This window comes from Aotus nancymaae, unplaced genomic scaffold (assembly GCF_030222135.1).
Source record: "Aotus nancymaae isolate 86718 unplaced genomic scaffold, 86718_ANA_hifiasm-v0.15.2.pri h1tg000014l, whole genome shotgun sequence".
Lineage (NCBI taxonomy): Eukaryota > Metazoa > Chordata > Mammalia > Primates > Aotidae > Aotus > Aotus nancymaae.
The window spans coordinates 84,467,097-84,483,967 of NW_026988425.1; positions in this window are offsets into that span (position 1 = coordinate 84,467,097).

Genomic DNA, 16,871 nt, shown 5'->3' on the forward strand with positions numbered 1-16,871 from the left:
TGTGAAACAAAATTTCTTGCAAATACATTCCAGAGTAGTGTTTTGAGGTAGTGGAGAAGACGTAAGATTTGGAATCAGACAGATTTGGGTATTAATTCCAACAATTGCCTCGGAGGGCTGTGTTAATTTGTAGAAATTATTTACTTACCAAAGCCTCAGGTCTTCTATCTGTAAAAATGGAGCAGATAAAAACTGTTTAATTACCTGGAAGTGTCAAATAAAAAAAAATACATGAAATACCTATGAACACAAAACTTGGCTAATGCAAGGTTTTTTTTCTCTCCCTCTTCCTCTTTTTGTTTTTCCTTCTTCCTGTATAAATTCCAGTCTCTTGTGGATATATAAATAAAAGTAGAAAAATGTATTTTGGAGAAATTCCTTCAGTAAATAAATCTTTTAAAACTATAGTATCAGAGAGTCACTGAATATTCTGAGACCTCTACCTTTTCCCTTACTAGACTATTTCAAATTTTCCTTTGCTTTCACAGGGAATTCTCAATATTTAATGATTCCCAATCACAATTTCTCATCTCTATTGGTCTGTCTATAGATAATGTTGCATTGCAAAATTCTCTGAGGCTGTACTCAAACTTACTAGAAAAAGGTGTCATGGTTGACGATAATGTTCCATATATTCTAGAGTAGATCATTTTCCCTCTCTGAAATTGGGGTGTGTCTTGGAATCAGTGGCATGTCACAGTCTAGTTGGCAACAGTATTTTTCTGTTTTTAAATTGAACACAAAATAATGGTGTGTCTCATGATTGATGACATCTTAGAGTTAAAGAAACATGGTAAACAGTGTCTGCCATAGGCACAAAAGAGACAATGAAGGCCAGCCATCTTAGACTTAGTAAATTTTATTAACTTTAAAATTTATATTGTATAAAATCAGTTGCACTGTTTTATCTAAAGCCACTTTGTAATTCTCTAAAACCAAATTACTTAGATTCATACTTACTATATGCATATAAAAGTAAAGTGATATAAATGTATTTTCTACTTTCTTTATGACTCTAAGTTTATTAACGGTATGTGAAAGGTATTTATATTCATTCTGTATTTGAACAAAACCTTACCCAGGTTTTCAAAATATTTGCAGAGATGATGCATTGACTGTAGAGAAATGTGTTGGTCTTTTTTTACTTACATACACTTTTTATATAATATTTTATAACCTGTAGATGGCCAAAACATACAGTCATAATACATACACTAGAAAAAAAAGGTTAAGGTGTTAAGTGTGGTCATATTGAATTTTAATAAGTTTAATTAAAATTAATTTTTTTAAAAGAATCATTAAAACCATGGCCAGAGTTCTATGGTCTATCCCTATATTTATATATTCTTATTGGTATATATAATTATAATTTTAGATAATTATTTACATTTCTTTTTATATTGTATACCTCTAAATATATGGTGCATTAATTCTAAGATATTGATTCTAAACTTTTAACCTCTCTAAAAGAGAATCTTCTCTTAGAGTCAATGATATAATTATCATTGGTGGAGGTTTTATTTTCCTTAATGGTACCAAAATGCATTGTACATTCTACAATCAATGGAATCTTAGATTAAACAAGTGGAATAGAAAGATAGATATAAAGACAGCTAAGAAAGATAAATCTTCTACATAGATACTTATTACCCTACTCTTTTTTTCCTCATGACATAAATTATTCTTCTAGAAAATATATTTCAGGAAAATATATTACAAACCAATAATTACCTTTAAGAGAAGCTACCTTACTCTAAATTTCTTCAAAATGTGCAAATAACTCAGTATTTTGAAGATATTCTTCTAATTTCCAAACTATTATAAGGTCATAATATTATGGAGTAGAGAAAAATTATAGAGTACAAGAATATAGACGGTGATCATAGTCTGGATTATAAATTTATTGATTATTAACATTATTTCCTTTGCAAAGAAACCTGAGTTTGTGCTCAAAGATTAATTAATTTTTTTTCAGGTGATAGAAAGTTATTTTTATTTAGGGAAAAATATTACATAAACAATATTATTTTAATAATCTTTATGTATTCCATATTTGATTTAATTGAAAATGAATCCATGAAACATTTAAAATCTCACTAAAATATATTTCATTTTTAACTAAAAGTAAAAATACATTAATCAAAATGTTGTCAACTTTCATCTGGCATAAATCACTACTTTGAGACTAGTTTAAATTATTAAATAAGTATGTGTATAAAGATATAACTAAGTGAATATCCCTTTCTGTTAATATTAGAAAAGTTGAAAATATTTTAAACATTTCCAGCTATGATGGTTTGAGTAAATATATTACAATTCATTCATGTAATAAAGAGTATGCTTGCTATTAAAAGTCAGATTGTTAAAACAAGCATGAAAAAGAGTTAATGTCTGTGAGATAAGGTTACTACAATGATTACAAATTTACTCATATATTGGGAAACACAAATGCTTATTACATTTTCAATATAAAAATGTGGATACTTCTGATTTTTCTATAGTGATACTCAGCTTTGTATATTTACAAAATAAGAAAAACAAGACAGAATACACCAGAGCCAATAGAACTTAACGATAAGAGCAGCTAGGAAATGGGAACAAAAACTTAAAGACAAACACTTTTGTCCTTCTATGTGTATTCTTATCTAGTTTATGCCAAGAAAGCGTAAGTGCATCATCTGGCTGATGACTAATCAAGTGTTTAACTTTAGGCAGGCAAAGGTATGTTGGAACCAGCTCACATACAGCAATAGCTCTCTCTGTATGTAGACATTCCTTGCACAAACTGTGGAACTTATAAATCAGCACCTCTCTCTCTGTTTTTTCTTAAATAATGACTCTAACTTTGTATCCTTCCTTTACTCATATTGAAAGTCACTCACAAAAGAAGTTTTCAGATTGTATGGTTAGCATTTGAACTGGCAGCAGTGACCTGATCTGAGAGCACAGCCTTTTTCACAAGCTTTGATGTGCTGTCAGGACAAATCCTGGGCTTCTTGGCATCAGGTTTTAATTTGCTATCATGGAAATGAATTGCATATTCAGCACTAGGACAGATAGTGTCTGTCTATTACCAATCTTGGGAAGTAGTTGGAGGCACTGCTTAAGTCAAATAATCAGAAAAATACTTATAATTTGTCATTTTCGTTATGTGTCTAGTAATTTGTCTCATTCATAATAAGTGTTTATGGCATTTTTGATTGGGTTTCAGGCATGCATTGCCTCTGACGGTAAACTCTGTTGCCACATGTACTCTGGGAGAGCACTGGTTAACAGCATATGGGAATTCTTTACCTCACTGCTTATAGAAATATTCAACAGTGCTACAGTTTTAGACACTATTAGAAATAAAGTACTGAGATCAAAATAAAGAGAATTTTCACTTCTTACAATACTCAATTCATAAATGTCTTACACTCTACATGTCTGTTTTGTGTGTGCATGTAAATATTAATGAGTGCTATGATATCTTTAGAGTAATAAGAAACCTTAAAAATTGCAATTCAAAGTGTTTATCCTGAACAGCAGTGCAAAGCCCTGGTTTAGGAAAAATTAAGAGCATATGTTCCAGAATTCAGCCCTAATTTGCAATGAATTGCTTCAGTAAAAGCATTTATATCAGTATTGTTAATCTTAATGGTTACAAGTGACCCATGTTTTAACAATCCAGAACATCAGTTGAGTACAAAATCTCTTTTTCTAATTAAGAATGTTTGACCACAAGAGGGAGTTCCTTGCCAACTGTTTACTTAGCTTCAACAGATAGGATGGGCCTGAATTTACAAAGAAAAATAACTTCAAATATATTTAGTTTCCTCAGTGCTTTTAGATTGAGAAAATGGTGACAATCTATTTAAATTTAGGTCTTCATGAGTTTCCAGAATGAAATATAATTTTCCCTATGAAATTCTTAGGTTAGCATACCAATCATTTTTCAGGAATGAAATGATGTGCCATGTTTTTGAAAGAGGTTTCAAAATTTGCACCTGCAAAATTGCAGTGCACCAGTTTGTGAACAAAACCCACAGTGACATACCAAAGATCCTTTGAGGCCATAGATTGTGCCACTGTACACCACTTAATTTGCATGAATAAAGATAGCTTTGTCTACATAAACTGACACACACATTTTTGCTGAATTTGGTATCATCAGTGAATACAGTCTAGGATGTGGAATGTGACTTTGAAGGTACAAAAATTGAGTTAGCATGTTTGAAGAAAAAAATAGTTAATGGTTCAACTAGTGGACTCCTTGGAATACAAATTAAGGCTATTTTCCTCATGATTAGGTACATAATATACCCAATATCTCAACCATGTATTAGAAAGCTGAAAATATTTCCTCCCTCGTAAGGATTTACCTTAAAATTACATGTAATCCAGAGCATGCTAGTAAAGTGTGTACTGATACAACTTTGAAAACGTATCAGCATAACTAGGAAATATTTTATGTATGCAATATTCTATGTGTACTTTTTCATTTAAGGTAAAAATGTAGGATTGTTTTAAAACTTGCATGTGATTCCACCAAGAATTTGACTTCTGCTGTGATTATTCTTAAAGTTTTGCACTGCAGAGTCCTGAAGTGACACTCAACAACATCTTCCTCACCTTGAGATGAGAGCAAGAATTCTCCATGTCAAAGCACAGGGGCATTTAGAGATAGGGACTCTAGCCATACATATCGAGATAATTAATACATGTAACAGTAGTAAATGCAGTAATTTTGGCAAAACTTGTTTGGAGGAAATGATGGCATCTCACATGTGTGGCACTGGCTATAAATATGGGATATAGGAGAAGAAAATACCAGTAATTCTTTTTACTGTTCCCTCTCACCCCCTATGGTTCTTAGGATTGTATTATTTTAAACCATTTTTGACACATTTTGCCACATAAAGTCATGCATTTTTAAGAGCTGATACTCTTTACAGTAACTTAAACTGACAAGTAGGGAAAGCAGAATTCTTTGGTGACCCCGACAGTTCTGCAGCTCACTGAAAGGATTCTCCCCAACCTCTTTCTAAGACAGACACAGTGAGGAATAAAAGGACAGCACATGCTTACATCTATTCAACAATAAGAATTCAAACAGAATAAAATACAGGGTAAGTCACAAGACACTGTAAAAACACACTCACTAAATTATAGACAGAAATAAGTTTGAAATAAATATGCTTTGTTGGTGTTAAGTTAAAGAAATGATAAATCATTCCTTTTAGTCTGGGACCAAAGTCGAGCTGACAATAACATGTAGAAATGAAGAACTTATCTCATTTTTTCAGCAAGTTGTTGCAGGTGTACTGTGCAATCTTTAATGGAGTAGGAAAGTGGCCTTTTCCTTCTTTCCTTACCTCCTCTCTCTCTCTCTCTCTCTCTCTCTCCTTCTCTCATATGTGCACCTGCACACACACACACACACACACACACACACACACACAGAGAAACCATACATGTACTTTTCTTCAGGGTTAATTATATTGAGATTCTCAACGGTTGTATTAAAAATATGCCTAACACTAAGCCTTAGTGAAAACATCTGGAAGTTTGGGTCTCCATGATGTGAAAGATCCAGATGTTTGGAAATATGCTTACTGATTGATTTGTATATGTGTGTGTGAGCAAGTAAGTGTGTGCACATATGTATATGTGTATGTGTATGTATAATAGTTTGCTTCTCTGGTATCATGAAAACAAAACCTTGAACTCCACATATTGTCATTATGAAGCATAGTGATTTCCAAAATCCACCTTATAATCTTATAATATACATTATTAGTATTTTATTTTTGCAAATCTCTCAACACTGTCGATGTATGGATATTATTTGAAATTGAAATAAGACATCATGTTAATTATTTGCAAAGGAGATTAAATATCAAGTTCAATTCTTTAACAGAGTTGGCCATAAAGAACCAGAGACACTCAGAGTAACTTGCTCATAGGGATATTTCCAACTCTTTCAAAGTTAGGACAAAACTCACAGTCTCAACTTCCCAATCCAGGAATAGTGTTCTCATAATGTAACAAGTAGCATTCATACATGCTAGGAAAAAATTGAAAGGGAAAAGGATTGTAGCCTTAATAGTTACACTAAGAAATTCATGTTCATGTGAACTTTAAAAAGGGATCATGTGTTTTATTATTTTTAGTAATGTCTTAGTGTTTTACTTGGCTGATACATTTTAAATATTATTGGTGCTATTAATGCTGTTGTTATTATGATTATGAAATTAATAAATTATAATTCCACAAAACCAATTGACCTACAAATGTAGTAAGCAAATTTTCTTCATCAGTATAAATCACCAAATAAGAACAGCATACAACTTTCTAGCAGTGTGTTCCAAGTCAGATAAGATGAGTAAGTATTTTAGACACAAAATATCTTCTATAAATTCTAATAAGCCATTCAAAAAATGTAGTTTAAAATATGCCAAAATATCCACATGCTGCCACTGGACTGAGGGCTTCAGTTAATACTGCAAAAAGCTATCTTTAATAGCTATTGGATGCTCAGCAGGATGAGCAAGGCTGGGATTAGAGATAATGATACTTGTTGGAACCACAGGGAGGCAGAGGAGAAAGCGATCGGCCTCCCTTGGCTTTGTAAAAGCATATTGAAAAGAAACTTATATTCAGGAGAACATGATACTAGGCAGTGATACCTCTGATAATCTAAATATTTCTTCTTTTTTCTTTTAAGTTGATCTGAGACAGCAATTTCATATTTAAATATAGTATTGAAATTCTTAGATGTCAGAGAATACATCGTGAAATCTCTCTTATAGCCCCTCCTTTTTGCAATCCACTGTCTCCATTCTATTTCAATCCTTGTCATGTCAGTGAATATCAGTTTACTGATATTACTTCCTTTGCAATTGTCCCACACACAGTGACTCTCCAAAGTAGTCCAAACTAATTGCAGAAGCCAGAACAATCTTTCTAGTGGGCTGCAGTGATTGTGTTACTTCCTTATTCTGAAACTTGCTCTTTCATATTCAGTACAAAACAAATCTCATGCAATAACATTTAAAGTTTCCTCCTAGAAGATATCAGCTTGTTTTATTGTTGTTGTTGTTTTTAATGAACACTGCTCCCATGTGAAACATGCCTTGAACTACTGTGTCCTTTCAGACTCATACTACAGTTTCCCTCAGGCAGGAAAGCCTACCCTTTGCCTATTGAAATCTAGCTACCTTTTAAGGCCCAGACCAATTAAGATGTACTCCATAAGTCTTTCTTTGCCTCTGTTATGAATAGATCCCTTACTACTCATCTCTTGATAGCAGTCAATTTGTACTGCTAACAACAACACATATGCTGGAATTATAGTCATTTGTTTATAGTTGCTATTGCTCCAACACATTTTGCTCCCCTCAATGGCATAGACCATGTCATATCCAACTTTATTTTGCAAGACTCTCTGTTTGCTACATAGTAGGCTCTACATAAGTTATTTGTGAATTGCTGTATTGATGAATTCATTGAAAGTTCAAAAAGTAGTAGATTGCATAAACATGGATGTTAGCAAAAATAACTTTGAAATATGCCAAAATATTCACATGCTGCCACTGGATTGAGGGCTTTGGTTAATATTGCAAAAAGCTATCTTTAATAGCTATCGGATGCTATTAAATAGCTATTTTTAGGATTTAAAGCCATTTAAATTCAGAACTTCTAGTGACTTACTGTGCCACCTGCCTTCTGTTTGTCCCTCCAATGGCCAAAAATGAACATTACAAGAAGATTGCAACAGTGAGAAATGAATGTGCATGGGTCTACTCCCCCTGTGCCTTCTCTGAGAGATTACCTTGGGATAGTTTCTTTTGACCAAAGGTCCTGGCTCCTGTCAGGAGGGCCCCTCCCAAGCTCTCTCTCCATGTTCTGATAACTGCCTCTTCCTCTTGCCCTTCAGGCTGAGGTATGCTATTTAAGCCTCTCTGTTACTACTCCCAAGAGGCTGCACTGTTTCTTGCAGCATTTCTCTATCCCACTCCTGCCATTATAATTAGTCCCTTTAGTAAACTCAGTTCCAACTTTTCTGTCTGATGGTGTCATCTATTTTCCGACAGGATCCCGACTGAAACATCTACAAATGTGTATAGGTTTGTGGTGCACATACGTTGTGTATCTACAAAATGACAATTGTTAACAGCCATGGGAATTACTAAAACTAACAAATGACTATCTTTTCCTTAGAGTATTATAGAAACAATCTTAATTAATTTAATCACCAATAATTCTATTCAATGAGCGAGCCTTAACTTCAGTTCTGCTTTTAGCCATTACTATATAACAAAGAACACAGATTAATAGACACATGTATATACATACATGTATTTCTAAGACCTTCTTTTCAGTATATACAAAGTCTATACACGAGTTATTCTAATTGATAATTGTGAGTCATAATTACATCTTTGATTATTTTAAAAAATCCTGTGATAGCACTTAAACTGCTTGCCAACCTTTCCAAATGCTGAAGTAACTTGTTATTCTATAAGTAGGCAAAATTTAAAGTTTTTCTTTAATATGTATGCACTACTTCGTATCTTGTTAGATTCTAAAGAGACCCTATATTAATATACAATATGTAGTTTATTAAGAACTTGGATGATAAAACCATTAATAAAATGTCCACTTAAAATAATATTTTTCAGAAGTTTGTCAAGAAGTAAAATTGACAAATTATATAGTATTGGTCTCCTGGTGGGAGATTATGCAAAATCAACAAAGAGAAAATGTGAAAATACAGTTTTCTGTCTTAAGCCTTAAAAAAAACACATCCTTACACAGTCTATTCTAAAGAATTGTATTTTAGAAGGGAACATCATTTTTTTTTTTTAGTATTCTTAAATGCTTTTCTCCAGATAAAATATGACTGTACCAATTTGAATCCAATTTTGTAATTAAAAATTGCTCCCCCTCTGTGAACTTGTAGTAATGTTTCATCCAAAAGCAGATTATTACAACCAAATTACAAACCCCTAAAAAGAAGGGGGGCATTATAAATGGAAACACCCACACAACCTTAAGTACAATATAGCAGTGCAAACAGCATTGCTCTAATGACAGTAATCCTGCTTGCCTTAGCTGTATTCATGCAAATGACAATTTAGTACAGATGTGGCACACATTTGCATGGTTAATGGCATCATTTTTTGTCCTTTTCTACTACTCTATACTATGATCAGCTGTTATGCTCAACATTACAAATTCTATGTGCTGTTCCTAACATTAGTAGAAACATAAGGCTGGTAGTTTCCTTGTCAGTGATTTAACTGAAACATGCATATGCACAAAAAAGCAGGAGGTGTAGGAGGGGTGAGGTGGGGAGAGGTGGTTAGTGCCTGGCTGAGGCTTTCTCTTTTTAAGACATTCCCTTTCAAGGATGACTCTGGAATAGCAACAATTTTTAATATATGAAAATCCTCAGTAGTTTTCCTGTTTCAACATATTGAGAATATTCCACATGTGAGTGCAACTCACAGTTCCTACCTACATTTGTGTATACATCTCTCTCCATTCCATTATAAATAGTGCATCTCAATTCAGAGAAAGAGCATGTTCGTTCTTTGGAAAATTTGATAGCAATGAATATACAAAATAAAGGTCAGTTTAAGAAGGTAACTAATCCACACATAACACATTACTCTTGTTATTAACATTTCCTAATGCTAAAATTGCAAGTATTAAACAGCAAGCACCATATTAAGAAGCAGATACATTCCTCAGCAAGAAAAGTGGTAAGTAATCTAGTGTTTTGATGCACTTGGGGAATATATTACATGCAGACAGAGAGTTAAACCTTATTCTATGGTGAAACAAAATAAGATAGCATTGTTTTACACATGACATTGTAATAAAATTTATTGATTTTAAGAATTTGTAGGTGATTTTTTTACTTTCTTATTTTTAAATCTGGAGAGAACATTTCAAATGTTTTATTTTTCCTATGATTTCTAAATTTGAGAATTTTACGTTATTAAACCTGACACTAAACCAAAGCAGCCTTTATTCTCAGTTCAACATTTTCTTGTGCGTCTCCATTCTCTTTGTCTTCATTTGCTTCTTTTACTCTCCATAAAACTCCACTCCAACACATACTCAATCATCTATCATCTCCTACAGTCTAAAGATCTCCTTTCCTTTAAAGTGCATTCTCTTATATGGCAGACACCATTTAGTATTCTTACCTTTTACAAAGTGTCCCATTATTCATGTATAACGTATAACATATATATATATATACACATATATATATTATTTTACTATATGTATGTTATACAAAAAACTGTTATACAAATATAAATATAGTTATATAAATATAGTTATATATGTTATGTATATAATTATGTTATACAAATATAAATATGATTATATAAATATTGCATAGTTATATAAATATATTTGTATAAGTAATATATAGTCATACAAATTATACATTTATATATTGTATAAATATATGTTATATATTTATATAATATATATTTGTATAACTATATATAACTACATATATAGTTATACAAATACTCATGTCAGTTGTACTTTGAAAGAATAATTTTATCATGAAAGAGATTTGGGCAGGGGGAGGTCAAATTGAGTTAGTGTTTCCTTTCTGTGTAAATAAAAAATTTAAATAATTAAATACAAGGTACTTTGTCTATATCTGTGATGAATATTAGAGCAATAATCAAATTTTAAAGAAAATAAAATGTTTTATGTAGCTGAGTTGTACACAAATTTACTCTTTTATATTAAAAATTAATTACTATTTGGCCTAACTACAACAAATATTTAAGAGGAATGATACTTTATATATGAAGGCTTGTAAAGATGTTAGTTTTATCCAGATGGATTCTGGATTTACTGAAATTTCAATAAAATTATAGTATATCTAAAATTTTATTTCTAAATTTTATATAATTCTAAACTATGTAAGGAGAGCAAGTGAACTAGAATAGCTAAAACAATTTAATGAAACAATATTTCTATCTTAATGAACTATAAGATAGAAAGAATCTATCCTTATAAGAATTACTCTATCCTTTATGGCAAGTCATACATTAAGATCTGCTATAAAGCTACAGTCATCAACACAATGTGGTATCAGTGATGAGACAGAAGTATAGATCAATGAAGTAGCAGAGAGAAACCAGATATAGATCAATGCAATTATGGCCAATTGTCAACAAAACTGCAAATGGAAAAATAATGGATTTTTCAACAACCATTTCTGAAACAGTTGGATATATATGCACCAAAAAAAAAAAAAAAAAAGGAAGCAAAAACCCTCAACCTAATCATCATACATTATACAAAAGTAAACATAGATATACATGCAAGATATAAAAATACAATATATTTAGAAAAACAATCTTAGTGACCTGGGTTAAAGTTTTCTTAGAAGAAGAATAAAAAGAAAAAAAGATCAACTAGATTCAGCAAAGTTGATAATTTTTTCTTTTAAAAAATGGTTAATAGAATACAAATCACAAATCTGGCAAAGGAATATATACATAAAAATGTATAAGGAATGCACACATACATATATACATGTATGTATATACACATATGTTTATATAAAGAATTAAGTTAAATATTAAAAAAACTGATCAAATTAAAAGTGGGCAAAATGTTTGAACAGGCATTTCACCAAGGAAGATTTAAAGATGACAAATAAGCATATAGAAAAATGTTCATCATAATTAGCCACTAGGAAAATGTAAATTAAAATCAGAATGAATTACTACTACATACCCTTTAGAGTAGTTAAAATTAAAATGCTGATAATGTCATGTACTAGCAAGTTGGTGGAGCATCTGTAACTTGCACACATTTTTGGTGAAAATGCAAAATAATACAGCCATTCTGAAAAACAGTTTGGAAGTTTCTTGTAAAATTATACATACTTTCATCAATGGCCAAAAATTATTACTCCTATACAGCTAGAAATAAAAATTATGTTCACACAAAAATCTGTATAAGAATGTTTACAGCATCTGTATTCCTATAATGTAGTTCAATTAAGCAATGTTCTAAAAAAGTCAATTTTTGATACATCTGAAACCTTGGATGTAACTTGAATGCATTATGCTGAGTGAAAGAATTCAAATAGTTACATGCTGTGAGATTGCATATATACTGTACTCTCTAAAATACAGAAGTACCATGTTAGTGAACATATCAGTGGTTGACATGGGTTAGGTGCATGGATGTATGTGGGGTGGCAGGGATTATAAAGGAATAAAGCAAGTAATTTTTTTAAAGGTGATGAATCTTTTCTGAATTGTAGTTTTGATGATGTTTAACTCCATAAATGTTAATATTCATGGAACTCTATACCAATGTATAGTATAATCTATTACCAATAGATACCAATAACAATATTCAATTATGTTATAATTTATGGTTAAAAATTAAAATAATTTTAAAGAGAAAACTGCACAAAATCACTGATAATAAAATTTGATAAACTGTTTACTTTTTATCTAGTTGTTTTTTGTTTGTCAGCATAAACAGGAAGCTATAAAAGTGTAACTATGCCTACACTCATTTCATGCTTTTTGAAAAGATCCTGTAATTTAGAATTTTAGCATTTTTATAATTTTAGTGTTTCACTTATAGTCATTACAGTAGTAAAATCAATCTTATTTAGTCATAAATCAGTTAATTTTTGATAACCCAATTGAACATAGTTATAAACCTATGCTACAGTCTAATAGTAAAATAAAATAGTCTTTTAATTTTTTTATATAAATGATATTTTCCTCAAGTAGCCTACCCCCCTGGGAAGTAAGAAAAAGTAACAAAAATCAAAATTGAAATTATAGTTCAATCTGGTTAAATCTATCAGTAATCCCTTAGAGAAACTGCTCATTCTCTTTTTACAAAATACTGAGTCTTTTCAAGTTCTCTGCCCCTCTCCAGAAGTGCCTGGAGATACAGGTTTGGTGTGTAGTTTTCATGAAGTTGTGGGGATGGAGGTTAAATACGCTCCTAAGCTCCACCTTGTGTTGTCCAGATCATCAGGGTTTCTCTAACGGAACTAGTCTGGGCTTCTCTCTGGATTGGCAACTGAGATCTGAACTTATCATTCCTGATCATCATACTGGTATCCGACGCTGAAGTAATCCAAGACCTAACCTTGGATTTTTAATTTGTTAGTTTAGCTAGTACACATGTGGGCAGGCTGCTTGGTTTCACTTTGGATCTTAATGAATGTGAAATTTCTCTCAGCATTTGCCATGTTTCTTTACCCGGCTCATAACTCAGCCAGTCTACACCACAGCTTCTGCTCTAGTACCATCTCATGCTTTGCTATGGTAGTCTATACAGTAGGCATTCTAACTATCTGCTCTGCTCCTTTACATAGTTTAACTGTATGACATACATGAGCATTTGAGTCTCAGTCATACTATGCAGGACTCAAGAGGCGCTCAGGAAAGCAGCATTCTTGCCTTCCTTCTATCTTAATCAGTTTTTCCTTGAGATGCCTTTTGACATGGCCACTCCCAAAATTCTATTATAGGGCAACTTTCAAGAAAATCTCCCTCAAATATTTCAAATGTGAAGTGTGGCGGTGCCTTGCCTTGACATTTCATGATGTTATACACCTCTCCATTCTGGGACCAAACATGGAGAGAGAATATCAAAACACATATGTTTTAACCTCTGTCTTTCTTACCTGGATCACCTGTCTTGTCCCATCAATCATAATGATGGGAATAGGCATTGAATTCCTCCTTTCTTCAATATTCTATCTAAATACTGGATCCTTCGCTTCTTCAGCAACCTGTTTAGAAGAAGTCTAGTATGCTTCTTGTTAGATTTCAGAGCTAAATAAATTAAAATATTATTTTCTCTCTTTGGAAAACCTGGCTTTCAAGCTCTTTTTTTTTTGCTTTAAACTTGAAAATCCTACTTTAGGTGTCAGAGGTTATGTATTAATCCTTTCTTTTTCATGTAGTTTATTAGTTAGATGTTTGTTACAGACAACACAAACAACTTTTTGAAACCTACAAAGAAAATTATTCATTGCCAGATATTTAATGGCTGAAAATGTCATCAATAGAGCTTGCTTCATGCCAAAATTCCAGAAACAACTCTTCATCTCCAGAATCGCACTGCAAGATGCAGCTCCATGGTTCAAAATAGGTAAGTTGCTTATGTAGGAATGATGCCACAATCAGGAAACTGCTGCTATTGCTAAAAGAAAGTCTCTAAATCAAGCGGTCATCAAATGTAGAGCCATATTGCTGGTGACATACTTCAGTAGAGTAGATGCTTCACATCTTGCCTTTTTCCACTTTGTACAATTCCAAATTCAAAGAATACATGAGAACATATAATGAATGGTAACAAAATAAAATCTTGAATCCTTGTTATAAGAAAATATGAAAATATAATTTTTAATTTCTCAGCATCTGTACTTTAAGAAAGTACAACAGAAAGAAGTTGAAATAGATACTAAATGAGCTAATCAAAGATGTCTGTTAATGCAAAGCATTAAAAATAGTGTATTAGCATAGAGTAGTTTTCATATATTTAAAATATCTTATTTGCTATTTACTTATTAGTATTTATTTACACACTACAGTTTAAAAAGTAAATCCCTCCTCCTCATATACATAGGTGACTCAAGGTAACAAGAGAGAAGGTTATGCACTCTTAAAATGCATAGGAGAAAACCTCATTAATGTAGGTCTGTTACGTTTGTACATTAATATATTTTTTTAAGACAGACACAAATTAAGACAGGCTCACTGTTTTCCTGACCTTATTATATCTGAAATATTATAGTAGTGAAGATTACTTAGTGGACATTTGCCATTTGTTTAAATCCACCCAAAATGGAATTGTAAATAGTCTAAATGCATATCTCAGAATTTACCTTTTTCTACAGCTAATTTCTCTTTTCCAGTCTCATTATCTTTGATTCATTGTATTGTCTCCTACTTCTTCTTTCCTAGATTTTTCCATTAAATTATCTTACTTGACTCCCTTTACTCTTCATCTTACCTTTGATTATTTCTTTGCCTTTTGTTTTTTCATTATTCTGGCTATATTTGTATTACCTGGACATTTGGGAATCATTATTCTACTTTTATAACATTTCCTTATAGCAGTTAAATTGACTTGAAATATTTAATCATGTGTGTATATTTTAATAACATGCTGAAAATTAATGTAATGACTAGCCTGTTTCCAAAGATTGAATGCTTACTTTAATTCCGTCTTTGGTAATAATAGAATCAGATCCCTATCCAATAGAAATTAATCAATTATAGAGGAAGATGATGCAGTTCCTGGTTGCCTGTACTGCTTTAATGTATTTATATTACCTATTTTATCACACTTTATAAAACCCCAACAATGCCTAGAAAGATTTTATCACAGTAAATACTTAATTCTTATTTATTAGAATTTGGCTATAGATTTTTTCACTTTATTCCTAGTATTTTTGACAAAATTCCAAAGAGGATTCAGAAATTAACAGAGTAATTAAAACTGGGCAGATAAATGAGCAAAACAGAGCAAGGCATTAAATAACTGAACAAACAAAGAATTCCAAATAAATAGCCTGTAAGTAGGAGTGATACATTTCCTTTTGATCTTTACCAACAAGTGGAATTGCTGGATTGTATGATAGTTCTATTCTTAATTTGCTGATGGACCTCCATACTGTTTTCTATAATGGTTGTACCAATTTACATTCCCACCAACAGTGTGCAAGGGTTGTCTCTTCTCCACACCCTATTTCTTGTTTTTTAAATAATTATTTTTGTAATATATATTATTTATAACTTTCCAGACTACTATAATTAAAAACATTTTTGCTCTTTATTGATAATGGGCGTCCTTATTTTGAATATTTATTATTAAACATTGTAATAACACAAATCTGTGTGAATTTTTGTGTATCCAAACTTTCTTCTTCAGTAGTAAGTGGTCACTTCCACTTTACTCATCCGTTCCTTGTGGATTTCAGTTTCTAATCCCTGATGGGATTGAAAATAAGATCACTATTCAGCTTAAGCTTTGAATAATACAGTAGTTTATAAATTCTTAAAGGTGGTTCCAACAAGTGTATTATGTACCTTTAGCTCACACTGAAGCTGTAAAATATTTGGTTTACTCAGACACCTAGTCTATGAATTTTCTAATAATTTAGGGGAGGTTTCCAAACTGAGTAGTATTAAAATATTAAGGAAACAAAAAATAACATTTGAGTCAGCAAAATCAAAGTAATGAGCAATAAGAGAGATGATTTAAGTAGTTTTAGGGAAACATTTCCTTTATTACATATGAGCATGGTAAATCAGTGCATGAGAGACTAAAGAATTATTTTAGATGTGTTATGCAATGTCCATTAGAATTTAGATGACAGAAAGGTTTACATTTGAACAATGAAAGATACCTAGAGTATTCATAGATACCTGAGAATAGCTAGCAAATATGTTTTCAAATAAAATACAAAGTTTGTACTTCTTTTTATTAACAGGGTGGTACAGTTCAATGATTAAATGTGCCAACTTTGGAATCAAGATTTCTTAGATTGAAATTCAAGCTCCACCACTGGCCAAGCTATTTAACCTACATGTGCCTCAGTTCCCTCATCTATATGTGGAGACAATAGTTACACTTTCTGATAATGCTTTTGTTAGCACTGGCAGAAGATAACTCACGTGAAGCATTTTAGACGAATACTTAGTGTTCAGTATCCAACAGGTTTTATTATTAAACTACAGAGAAAATTTCAAAAAAAAAAATCAAGAGGTTCTTCACTAGTTTTGCTACAAATGATAAAATGTTTCTGATTATATATGCTATGAATTTGTTTAATGTCTTGTTGAGGCATCTGAAGT